This window comes from Macaca thibetana, chromosome 5, assembly GCF_024542745.1.
Source record: "Macaca thibetana thibetana isolate TM-01 chromosome 5, ASM2454274v1, whole genome shotgun sequence".
In the NCBI taxonomy this organism is placed as follows: Eukaryota; Metazoa; Chordata; class Mammalia; order Primates; family Cercopithecidae; genus Macaca; species Macaca thibetana.
Window position 1 is genome coordinate 154,397,551 of NC_065582.1, and position 13,936 is coordinate 154,411,486.

Here is a 13,936-nt window from a genome sequence, read left to right on the forward strand (position 1 = left end):
CACCAAACTCTAAGACTAATATTTGTCACACAGTTAGAAAATACCATCATAATCTTAAAGTTGCCCAACACCACCTTATCACATCCATAATTACATGATCTATTGTACAAATAAAATAGCATATACAATCTTAAATAACCATAGCAATAATATTGTTACAATAACCTGTGACAATATTACTTCTTTCCTCTTCCACACTGCCATAAAACTTTTTTTATGTAACTCTGTTATAATACTTGATCCACATCTTGTAAATGGTCATCCTATCTACCACCAGAATAAAAGCTGATTGAAAGTTTACGTTTTGTTTTGATTTTTGCTATGACTTGCTCACAGTCCAGTGCCTGGCATAAGGAAGAGTCTCTACATTTGTTTCAAAGGAATAGTTTTCATGGTGTTGTAGATATTAACATTTAGAAACAAAACTACTAAATTATTATTTTACCTTAGCGATTTATGGACAACATTACTCATTTAAAATATACGCAAGCAGACTCTTTAACAGTAGGCAATTTTATATCATTAGTTTTCTTTTTAAAATGTATTACCATTTCACTTATACCACAGAATTTGTTCTAGTTTATTATATTTTTGTGCTATGAAACACTTTATTGATGACACTATACTTTTGGACTGAAAATAGGTATGTAGATAGATAGATAGATGGATAGATAGATAAATAGGTATATAAATATATAGAGAGAAATTTATAATAATCTTATAATAAAAGATCTAATTAGGAACAAAAATTCAACTGTATTGAATTATTATATACATTATGTTATTAATACTTGATTAAAAATAAAAGTATACTATGTGTCAATAATTATTAAACAATAAATACAATTTATTGGAACACAATCTTTCAATGAGATTAAGAGGGTCATTTTTGTAATTAGTTGATTATTACATTACTGTTAAAATTAGATAAGGTTCATAATGAAGTCTAGCTGTGAGTTTCATTTTTATAAGTAGGTGGGGAATATTAAAGAAAATATATTGGATTTTCTAAACTCCTCCCAGATTATAATTTAGACATAAAATAGTGATATATTATCAAAATGATGTACTCACTGAAAAATCTACTAGCTTTTTCTTTTTTGTTAGAGATAGAAAACTACAAAATCAATTGACTGGCTGGGCACAATGTTTTGTGCCTGTAATCCCAGTACTTTAGGATGCCAAGGTGAGAGGATGGCTTGAGTCCAGGACCAGCCTGGGCAACATGGAGAAACCCCATCTCTACAAAAACATACAAAAAAATAATAATTCAGCCAGGCATAGTGGCACATATTTGTAGTTTCAGATTCTCTGGAGGCTGAGGTGGAAGGATCACTTGAGGCTAGGAAGTCTAGGCTTCAGTGAGCTGTGATCGATCGTATCATTGCACGCCAGACTGGGTGATGGGAGTAAGACCCTGTCTGAGAAAAAAATATCAATTGCCTAAAAAAGAACACAGACATACTTAGTAGGACTATGGTTTTTGTTAATTTCATGTTACAAAATGTTCTAGCAAGACTAGTGGTTATGCTGTCATTTTTGTTTCAGTCCATGACAATTTCCTTGCCCACTTTTATCATAAAGAGTTGTGAATTTGTTTAAGTTTGTTTCAACCTATCCATTTCAACTTTTTTTTTCTAGAGAATATATGTCTGTCTTCCTTGGGTTTTACATATATTTTTGTCCCAACATTGTATGTGTATATATTTATCTTATCCAGTCTAGTAATGAATGTATCTATCATATTAATTCATCAGCATAATCAATGCCCAATCTTGTACCAAGTGGTTAAATCTGATTTCCTTTCCATCAAACAGAAAGGGTCTTCATATTTGAAGTAGATAAAGCTGTTTCTATACATGGAAATAAATATAAACACAATCAAAAACACATTTTAGAATATATATTTTAATTAGTATTATTAATAACATTCAAATCACAAATAACACAATCTAGGTCTAATGTAGAAATAAGTTTTATAAAAGGACAAGTCTATATGTTATTTCTTACTACTTAATTTCAAAAAATACGTAGCTAAAATTATAAGATACTTATGAAAAGATAATTAGCATAGAAAAGATGCTATCCCTTTAGGAAATGCGTTGGCATGAGTGTGCCTGGTATTCTGCCTGAAAAAAACATTAAGCTTCATATGTAAATATTTAGATATAACTCCATTAATTTCATTATACCTTATGATATATTTTTTTCTATCTCGTTATGAAAGACAAAGCCCTACATTATTTTCAATAAATATCTTTAGCAACTAATATGAGAATAGAGAGATTTTTAAATTAGAAGATAGCATATAGTAAACAGAGATAAATCAAGAAGAGAATAGGTTGTAATTATAAAAATGTGTTATAATTTGATTGGATTACATATTTTTAAGTACCTTTGTAAATAATAAATATACTACACATAAAATAAAATGTATAAAATATTTAGTCATGTCTATATCCACCATATATATTTTAAAAATATGATACTTTTGAAAACTTTTTCAGTTACATATAATTGTGTCAGTGTCACTAACCAGAATTGCTTTTGCTGCTTGAGATGCGTTTCATTTCGGCAGTTTATGAGAAGAACATAGCTAAGAAAAATTTCTCATGTTTAAATTTGTGGAAAAAATATTACTTTTTTGTTTTGTTTTGTTGAGATGGAGTTTCGCTCTTTGTTGCCCAAAATAGAGTGCAGTGGCGCAATCTCGGCTCACCGCAACCTCTTCCTCCCGGGTCCAAGAGATTCTCCTGTCTCAGCCTCCTGAGTAGCTGAGATCACAAGTGCCCGCTACCATGCCCGGCTAATTTTTGTATTTTTAATAGAGATGGGGTTTCACCATGTTGGTCAGGCTGACCTCAAACTCCTGACCTCAGGTGGTCCTCCCACCTCGGCCTCCCAAATTGCTGGGATTACAGGCGTGAGCCACCGCGGCCAGCCAATATCACTTGTTTTAATCAATGCTTTCTTTGTTTCGTTCTCACAACATTCTCTAAGGGCCATATATTACTTGAAAAATTTTAGAAAATTGCAGATGTAAAGTATCTCCTTGCTTGTATTCTTTAAATAGTCAATTTAACAATATTCTATCAGGCCAAACTACCCCATTTCTAACACCATGCTTATGTAGAGAAAGACTAGTTGCCTCAATGGGGTTTGCTGTGCTTTGATTCACCATAAAAATAGTCTTCATTGAAAATAATATTTCCTGTTACCTTTTTGTTTGGTTGCCTGGAAGTTTTTATACATGAGGCAATATGCTATAATAACATGCCAGGTGAGGGGAATGCCTTTGTTCTGTAAAGTGGGAGAGGTTACTTTGCAAAAGGGGAAGTAACAAAGGAGTGTTAGGATTCAGTAAATATAGAAAAGTATTAGTACACTCTTACTACCTTAGTTTGGTTTGTGCTGCTACAACAGGATACCACAGACTGGGTAATTGATGACAAACAGAAATGTATTTGCTTATGGTTCTGGAGGATAGGGAGTCCAGTATCAACATGCCAACATCTGGTGTAAGAATTAAAGAAAGAGGAAAGAAACATGAAAGGCGGCTTGCCAATCAAGACAGATTTATTTTGGAGAAAACGAGCCTGAGAGGCTCCTTCTGGCCCAGTTAGGTCAGAGGCACACTCTCTTACAGACTAAGAATTTTTAAGGATTCAGGGTGGGAGAGTCTGTTAGAGGCTCGGACTGTGTCTGTGTCTCTTTGTTGTGCTTATCTGGGAGGAAGAGTTGTGTGTCTGTTTCCATTCATCTTCCTGCAGCTGCAGGCATATTCCCAGAGTTTGCTTTTAGTTTCCCTATCTTAGTGCACCTGAAGGGAAAGGAATGTGCTTATTAAGGCCCACCGTTTTACTGGCGCCCATTGTATGAGGGTGAAGTTTGGCAGTTACCCAAGAGAGGTTCCCCCCACCTCCCTCTGTGCTGAGCTGCCTTATCTGTGTTTTACTGCCTGCTCTTTCTGGCTGCTTGTAGTTAGAAGTGATTTCCTTGAAATCCATGAGGCTAGAAAGGGAGCTGGAACTTAAAGTGGCGGTGTTTGTCTGAGATGATGGTGCTCTTGCTCTGTCATTCCAGGCCCTATAGTTATAAAAGGACAAGGGGTGACGTGTTCTTTCTGGCTACTTGCTGCTGAGAGTGAGGGTGGAGAGTTTCATATTCTTGGCGTTGTCTGCAGGAGCAACAAGGTCTGTAGATGTTTTTGGGTAGTTGTCTGCGAGATGGCCATGATTCTGTAGTTAAATTTTGTTGTTGGTTTTTTTAAGTTTAATTAAGCAGGGTAAAAACATTAGTCCTAGGCTTTTTAGCAGCATTTATTATTAGGCCCGATTAGTTGAGACAGAAGCAACATTATTATTATTATTATTTTTTTTTCCAATCACAGGCAGAGACACATGTTCAGAAAGACCCAAGTGTTATATTTTTTTGTTAGTAACTGTAATTCCTGCTCTGAGGATAATAATTAAACAAAATGCTACAGTAATTGACATTCTCTGTCCGATATTCCACCCTGAGGGTGCTACAATAATATATAGTCCTACTGCAAATAGTAGAGTGAGTAAAGCAATTCTCCCAAGGGTGGCATAGGAAATAATTTCCATTAATAAAAAAGCTTTTAATATTTGGCTTGAAAGGAAAGGTAGAAAAAACAAAAAGTATTTGATGAAGTAGGATTAAGACTGAGTAAGATGAGTAATTTTTACTGTTACTTTTAGGATTTTTCAGCTTAAGATTTATTTTACTTTATTTTATTTTGTATATTTATGTATGTATGTATGTATTTATTTTTTGAGACTGAGTCTTGCTCTGTCACTCAGGCTGGAGTGCAGTGGTGCAATCTTGGCTCACTGCAACCTCTGCCTCCCAGACTCAAGCGATTCTCCTGTCTCAGCCTCCCAAGCAGCGGGGATTACAGACACCTGCCACCATGATCAACTAATTTGTGTGTGTGTGTGTGTGTTGTTTTTTTTTTTTTTCAGTAGAGATGGGTTTTCACTATGTTGGCCAGGCTGGTCTCGAACTCCTGACCTCATGATCCACCCACCTCAGTCTTCCAAAGTGCTGGGACTACAGGCGTGAGCCACTGCACGCGGCCTTTATTTTATTTTTTTACATTGATAGGATGTTTGGGCTGTTAGGGGTTGCATTCTCTGCTCTTTAGGCTTTGACTTGAGTGTGATGTATCCAGAAGTTGACTTCTGTAACAGATATAATTTAAACTGTAGAAAATAATAAAAATTGAAAAATATTAGGCCAGACTAAAATTTAAAACAATTGTGCTATAGTTTTTGCGACATAATTTTCACTCTTCAGTTTCCTGTTTGTATTAAAAGACAAACATGGTAGGACTGGTTTGCTTTATTATACTTTGCTTAATGATCTGTATACAGTGAAACAAGAATAACGATTTGCTACAGAGGCCTTTTAAATCGGCTTTGATGGAACTTCCTTATATGGAAGGAATTTGAGATAAGACTTGTTAAAGTCAAGTCCAGCCATGGGTTTGTACCATAAAATACCTATGAGTTGGGTGAATTCCTCTCCTCTTGAGGTGTTAAGATGACTTGAGGTTCCTGGCCTGTTAGAAAGTGACATTCTTCACTCACCACAGATCAGAAACCCTGTACAGGGACTGTGTACACAAAATATGAGGCCAGTTTTCCAAGGGTTTTCTTGCTTTATAAGTCAAGTTCGGTTTCTTAAAGGCGAGCACACCATTCCAGTTAAAGCCTTGGTAAAATAACCAGTTTTTCCAGTTGTGTTCTGTTACAAAAGAAAATAAATTTCTATTGCACTGATGCAAGCAACTATATCGTTGTAATTTAAGAATACTTACAACTAGTTTTTAAATTGTAGAGGAACTAGGCAGAGAGAAACAAACACTATTTAGATTCTATTTTTAGGAGTATACTTAGTTGTTACAGGCTGTATCTAGTTTAAGACATTTTCTTTAATGAAAAATAAGAAAAAGATTAGCAGTGTTCTAAGCAAGAGGTAAAAACTCATTTTTTTTATTAGTTTAGCCAATTTTATTAACTTTTGTTTTGCTTGATATTTACAAACATTTTAGCTTTTCATGAGTTCTGTATGTTTTGTTGTGTTGTTGCAATTGTGAGAAACCTGCATTTGAGAGCACTTGTTAAGGTTTCACAGCCTGAATATAAACCATGTTTTGAAGAGAATTAAAACAAAATAACAGTTGTCTGTAAATAACAAAATGTCCGGTTGGATACAGTTAGAAACATAATTGACAAAGAAATTTGGTGACTTTCGCGGTTTACAATAACCCAATATCTGGTAAAAAATTCTTTCTGTTTCATTACACTGTGGAAGGTGAAGTGGGGAGAGAGAGGGCAGGAGGGGACTGAATTCACTCTTTTGTAATGGCATCAATCCCACTCCTGAGAATAGGGCCCTCGTGGCCTAACAACCTCCTGAAGTTCTCGCCACTTAGTACTGTTAAAATGGCACTTAAATTTCAACAGGAGTTTTGGAGGAAATAAATATTTAAACCACAGGACTTCCGTTTGAAACGTTTTTCTGTATATATATCTCTACCTGTTTGAACACCAGTGTTCAAGCAATCTGTATTTAACTTTGTAGTGGTGGAGTTTGCGTGATTTATTTCTTATTGAATAATTCATTAACTATGTAATGAATTAACTTGCAATAATTATCTGATTAATTAACTTCATTCTATTTATTTTCACAAAGTAGAAAACAAGGTTGATCTGTGTGTAAGCCTAGGACAAGGTCAGTTGATTTTGGCAAGAGAATGTGTGGAGCCAGGGGAAAAGAAAGAAGCTAAAAACATAAGACTTAGCACAAGTACTGATTATTTTCCATTTGACAATTCATTAATCCACTCTTGGTTTTAAAAGCTCTCTTAAGGCTGAATATCTTTTCTCTATGAATGGCAGAGAAGGAGTAGAAAAAACAAAATAAATATGATATGAATCAAAGAAAAGTGCTGGAAAAGTTATTTTGCCTAATGTCTCTAGTTATAAAAATCTTTGACTTTTTTGTTGTTACAAATTTAGTGAGTACTAGTCACTTAAAGATGCAATCTAGAAAAATCCTTTTCTTCATTAAAATAATTGTATTTTCATTCTTTTCATAATTCTTAGCATGTTAAAAATTGTTTTCACCACTAAGGAATAAGGTTGACATGCAGGAAATAAGCCCTGAAATCTAGACAATAAAAATTATCATCAAAGAAACAGATTCTGTGAGGTTTAGCTTATCTCTAACATATCTAGAAAAAGTATATATTACATATTCTACAACTTTTGAAATATTATAATTAAAGCGTAAAATAATAACCTAAATATTATCATATGTTTACATATATGCATCAGTAAATGTGGTATAACTTACATGTGCTATATAATAGTCTATAACTTAAAACAATCATATATTGAACTTTTGTGCCCAAAGGGCTATGTCTTTAAGAACCGTTATCTCAGGAAGGTTCTCACTAATGTAAAATGGTTAGAAATCAGGTCAAAAACTGACCAAACTAAAATTTATCCCATTTGTTCACTGAGCTAAGATGGCTAGAATTTGTCTGGCCTTCTCAGATTTACATCGTACTGATTAACTTAGTGATGATTTCAATACAGATTATTTATGTCAGAAGCCACTGATTGATCTAGTCTTGAATAACAGTCACAGACCTCACTCAAAGCTCTGAGCTTCTATCCATTCATTGAGTACATATTCTACCATAGGCATCCACCTTTTTTTGTATCTTGGCTTTACATATGTGTAATGCTTTTGAAAATGTACCTCATACGTTATTTCTAAAGTGTCATGACCTTGAGATATACTGCGCTATCAATATAATAATAAAAATTCACAGATGACCTGATATAATGGATTGAACCAGAATGTCAAGACACATTTTACACTAGACAAATATGAAAAATAGCTAACTAGACTTATACCAATTGATAACTATATTTCAAAAAGTTTTTCTGTACCTTAAGAATCACCATTATAGTGAGTAAACATTTTGGTCAAACTTAAGTTTGTTTTCATGTGAAATATTTTCCTTCCCTTTTTCAGCTATTTTTAATTATAAACCTAATCCACCAGTAAAAGTGGTTTTGCAACCCACTTGATCTCTAAGTGAATCTTTGATCTCTAAGTGAATTAGTTACCCACACACAAAAAAGAATATTATACAATAGACATGCTAAAAATAACTACATAATAGCAGGAATCTACAATGTAAGCAATATTATAATTTCTTTTCTATCAAAAAAGCAAGGTTATATAAAATTTTGGAATTTTATTTCTAATTCCAGTACTTGAAGATAGTTACCTGCTCTAATGCTGTCAACTGCCCTTTATTATCACTATAATTATTTTGGCTCCATGAAATGACAACAAGAATTTACAATGGTTCTTTTTTTTATATAAGACATGTGCAAAAATAAAGTTGATGAATCTACTCAAGACTAAGAGCTAACCAAAATCCAAAATCATTTTAATTTATCAAAATTGATGAGAGGCCTTCACTGCCAAAGTCATTGCTGGGTTTTCACAATTCATTGCAGACAATCTGCCACCCCCATTACATTGAAAAGATAGGAGATTCATAATCAGTGAAGAAAATGAGATTAATACTTGCAATTATTATGGTGAGATTAATACTTGTAATTATTATGGAATTATGTAGCCTGCTATAGGATTATTATTATTATTAGTGTCATTTGACAATTCTTTCTCTCATTTTATTAAACACAACTGGGAGTAATTTTCCTTCCTAATATCATTCTGTATCGGCTGACCTGCTAGCATATATTCATGGAAATATCCATTAACCACACAGATAAAATGTTTTATTATGATGCTGTTGATTCAGTACATGTCACTACACGATTCTTTAGCTCTTCGGGAATTTAAGTACCAATTAACTGTGTGTTTTCTGGATTCTTTTCAATATCCAGTATAATATGAAAGTATTATTATACTCTTAATGATCATTATTTTTACCATATTACACCTGCAATTGCACTTTAAGTTTACAACAAAAATATAAATATAAGAGTATATGAATTTTGATCATTTTTGCATTATCCCGTCTAGACTCTAAAATTCTATCCTTAGGTTAAGATACATCAAATATTTTGATTGAACAATGAATGAGATAGTTCCGAGACATTCTGTTCAGTGTTCCCCAAAGGACTATACAACTCATTTCTTATATTGTTACAGTGTCTTATACCAATCTTATACAGTGTCTTATACATATATTAACATTTTAAATAATCAATAAATGTTATTAAACCTGAGTAAAATATAAAGTTTTCTCCTTTATGATTTTATACCCTCCATTTGCAGTTTATTTATAGCCTTCTGATAAGTAGAGTCCCTTTGTTTATGAGAATCTGGACAGCAGTGGCTCCAAAAGCACCTTTAGACCTAGATATAAGGTTATCGATACCTCTTTTGGCTTGGTTTCTCTTGACACCAAAGACTTGGACAAGGATTTGAGTAGGGATAACTTATTTGGGAAATTATTTAAGGTAGAAAATGTGAGAAACTAGGAAGAGTGTGACAGAGAAGAAGCAAATCAATCATAGACGTACATTATTTATTTTATTGTAATGGGAAAACAATGGGGGCATGCTTCATTGGAATCTTCTGAATAGCTTCCCAACGTTATCTCCATGAAGATATGGAAGCTGACACATTTATCAATGGTTCCTATCTTCTATTTACTGGGAGTTGTCCTCAGAGGATATTAACTCCTTGTACTACTGGGCAGTGCTTAGGTTAGCCTTCACAAACTTATGTTTTGGAGAAGTCCTAAGATGAGAAATAAGAGTTGAGAAACTACTAGTGTGAAGTAAGTGTAATTTCCCATGGTACCATCACCACAGGTATAGCCAAAGTCAAAGGTTGGGATGTGACATTATAGATGTTTGTGATGGTATCATTTTAAGATAATTACTGTATTTGAAATTTTTAAAGACCTCAAGAAATAAAGCTTTACTTATAAATCTATAAATAGAAAAGTTTTATTTTTTATTCATGTATTTTACGGCAAATGTGCAAAAAGCTACATCAATTGACTTAATATTTAATTGTCAGAGAAAAATTTAACTGAAAGAACTCTTTGCTAGACTTTTGGAGCAAAGAAGCTTATAGTCAAAAATGAGTGAGAAGAACTCATGCTGCTATGGGGATTTTCTGAAATGAGGAGATAACCGAACATCTTTACAGGTTTGCTAAAAAATCATTGACTTTCAGTCCTCTGATGATTAGGCAGGAATTTTAAACATTTTCCAAGAAACTATTATATCTGATTACATAATGGCTGTAAAGGGTGGATGAGGGTAAATAACATACAAATCCACAAGGACAGAGAATATGAGAGAGAAAACAATAATCGAATAATAAGAATAACACCTTTGAGGAAAATAGTAATTGAACTACGCAGTGGTAGCTGAACTAGACAGTGAACTTTGAGACAGAAAAAAACAAGATATTAGTTCACAAGGTCTTAAATACATGATAAGCTATGATACCATATGGAATCCTAGGAAGCTCAAAACTTGGAATGGACAGGAGGAACTGTGTGTTGGGACATTTGGAGACAAATGAATTAGAAGACAGCTTGATGAGTTTTGTTTGGTACAGTTAAATGCTCAGATTTTTCTTCCTTAACTTATTCAGGGAATAAAATATCTTTTCGCTTGCCTTTCAGGAGATCATTGGTTTGAAAATAGGTATTTCAGTTAGGATTTACATTTTGCTGCATGCAAGATAAACTGACTAGAGTGGTTTAACTATATTTTCTAATTTAACAAGAGGATTGGAGAGAATAATTTCTGATGTTGCTTCAGACACTTAAAGAAATCAAGTAAAATGTCTTGGGGATTTGTATGGCCTTTTACTTATGACTGCAAAAATGGCTGCTAGAATTTTAACTAAGCCCAGATTTCTGGAAGAAAGATAAAGATATCAGAGAATGATATATTTTATTGATTAATGCTGTGTCATAAGGCCATGATCTAACCACAAGGAGTCAGGAAAACATTTGCTCTTGTTTTAGGACTGTCTGTTGCCAATCTCCCATTGGGTTCTAATATTAAGGATAAGGGGAAGAATATTGGCCTGATGTCTATCAATATCTGCCAGTTCCTCTTTAGTAGCCAAAATCTCTACATGCTGTCTTCCCAGGAAAAGAAGATAGTCACAACATACACAATGTCATCTCCAGAGTGTATCAAGATAAAATCACAATGAAGCTTGTTTCTCCCCATATGGACAACTGTCCTTCCTTATCATCTGCGTACCTGTAAAATAAAAGACAGTCTGTCTGCCTCTAATATGCCCAGATAAAATTGCAGAAGAGATATAAGGAAAAAACATACAATATTTATTCAGAAAAAGGGACCACCAAAAATACCTAAAAAGAGTAGTTTATAGTAATTCTTAAGTTATTTTAGTAAGGAGTAGCATAGAATTTTTGCCCATTAGCCGGACAATATGGCGACCCTGACTGCTGAGGATTCATTCTTCCCCCGATACTTGAATGCTACAGCTGAGAAGTAAGGTAGATGATGTCTTCCCTTGGGGTGATCCTGTTTTCACAGACACATTACTACTGAAGGAAATGTGGGGACACTGGATTGTTTTAAGAATTTGTTTACTATATCAGTTTTTAATTAATTTGAAGTGGGTTTCAATTTGTACAAAAATTAGTAGAACTCTAACTTATTTTCCATTTCTAATTGCCGTGTGCTAATAAAGCCAATGATCTTGACTGCTGGAACTCTTGAATACTAATGATTCTCTAATTTTTTGTTTAGCCTAAGAGCCTCATGTTTTACTCATGCTGCTTTAAAGTAACAGAAAAAAAAAAAAAAAGCTGCAATGGGACAGTAACACCCTTAAAATCAGCTTATTTTAATGTACAAAATTCCTTTTCCTGGGAAATAATACTTAAGGAAAAACCTTTGCGACAGTACTGGAGAATCAACTTAAATTTAAGTGGCAAAAATTTATGACTTGCCTAAATATACAGGGAACCAAATGATGGGACACTCTCAATCAATTTACGTTGAGAGGCTACAGGGTGAGAGTATTCCTCTAAGCACTATTTTATTTTCTGTTTGCTAATTATAATTCAAGTTTTTTTTCTCTTTTTAAACAGTGTATAGTGCAAATTGGCAATAGATAACAATCACATGCTAATATTCTACCTTTTTCTATCATTTTCCCCAAAAGTATTAGCACTGCTGTGCTATTAAGGTGACTTCTGTGATAAAATTGGTGAGGATTATGACTTCATTCTATGGTTATGCTAAAATGTATTTGGTTTTCCCAAATTATAAATGCATATTTATCATAAAAATATAAAATACTCGTGTCAAGAAGTTTTATTCAACTCTTTAATGAGATAACCAGTAAGATGTTAAAATTGGTTCACATGAAAATTTGACTTGAAGAAATTTATGTTTTCTAGTGGAAATAATTTAATAGCATTATCATTAACAGGAATTATTTGCATTGCAATCAGTTTTTATAACTTCTATCGCTGCAGCATTGTAAATAGCCTTGTCAATAGCAAGCACCCTATAGAATCAGATAATCCCCAGAGATCCTGCTAGACAATGCCCTCTATTTCCTGAAGAGAAAACCCTGGAATTTATTTTGCCCAAGTGTTGGAATTTTAAAAAAAAATTCATAGTCTCTACCCATTTTCTAAGCCTAGTCCTTCAGTCCATCCCTTGAGTCTATGAGCAACCCAGTATCTGACTAATTCGTTATTTCTGTGAGTGGTTCTCAGATTGGTTTGCCAGTCAGTGCTTCTTATTAACACCTGAAAACCCTAACTGGTTAAGACAACATTATTAACATTTTCAAAGCTCTCTACGATCATCACTACATTGTAAGTAATTCATGACAATAATTTATTATAAAGAATTCTGACAAAAACACACAATAGCTTCCCAGTGGTAGAGAAAGCACATTTGAATACATCAAATTTGAAAATGGCAAATGAGACAGAAAATAAGGGAAAGCATTTATATCATCTATTAATATATTGAAGTATTATATATATTTTCTTTATTTCTAGTAATGTTAATGCTACATCATTAAATGAGGTGTTTTCATAAACCACACTTTTTTTCTAATGTATTGCTTATGCTAATAAATTTCACTTTAACCAAAAAAACTGTAAGTATATTGTGAGATCATAGTCTATATTTTGCAGACGAGAAAACTGAGATTTAGGAAAACAGAATATGAGCTACAATTCCTCTGTTAGGAAGATACCACATAGAAATGTCTGTTTTTCTTCTCATTTGTTCAAAAGAATATTTAAAATTAGTTCTACAATGCCTTTAAGGGCTTGGGGACGTAGCTTAGAATTATGTTTAAGTGTTCAGTCTATGATATCAATACCTTGGCTTAAGATCTTACTAACTGTGTTATTTAGTACAAGTTATTTAACCTTTTTAAGCCTGAAAATCCTCATCAGTAAAATAGGAACAATGATAGTTTCTAAATGAGAGGAATGTTTTGGAAGTTAAATAAGATGATGAATGCAAGGCTAAGTGTCATGCATTTGTAAGCCCTCAAGAAATGATTACAACATCATTTTATAAAAGATTATTTCTAGCCGACGATACTGCTTCACAAATTTTTCTTTGTAACAACAGGATTTTTTTTCACCCACCCAATACCAATATTACTCTTCATTCTTTTCTCAGTGTATCACTTCCTAACATGAGTAAAGAGGTTACTTAGGTTCTTTAGAGGTTATGAGGTTAAGATGCAAGAGGTCTGATCAGTTTTTCAGCGGCAGTTTGATCACTCGCATCATAAAGAAACTCTTTTTATTATGACACTCCAATTCCAAGTACTTTGAATTACACAATAGATTACTGGGTGTGTCATTAGTGAGAAC

General features: G+C 33.4%; 1 long non-coding RNA gene across 1 annotated transcript in view; it reads left to right on the plus strand.

Annotated features, from left to right (window-relative positions):
- LOC126955669 (uncharacterized) overlaps window positions 1-13,936 on the plus strand; it is a 36,148-nt gene that overhangs the window by 3,094 nt on the left and 19,118 nt on the right. The gene's annotated exons all lie outside the window — the stretch shown is intronic.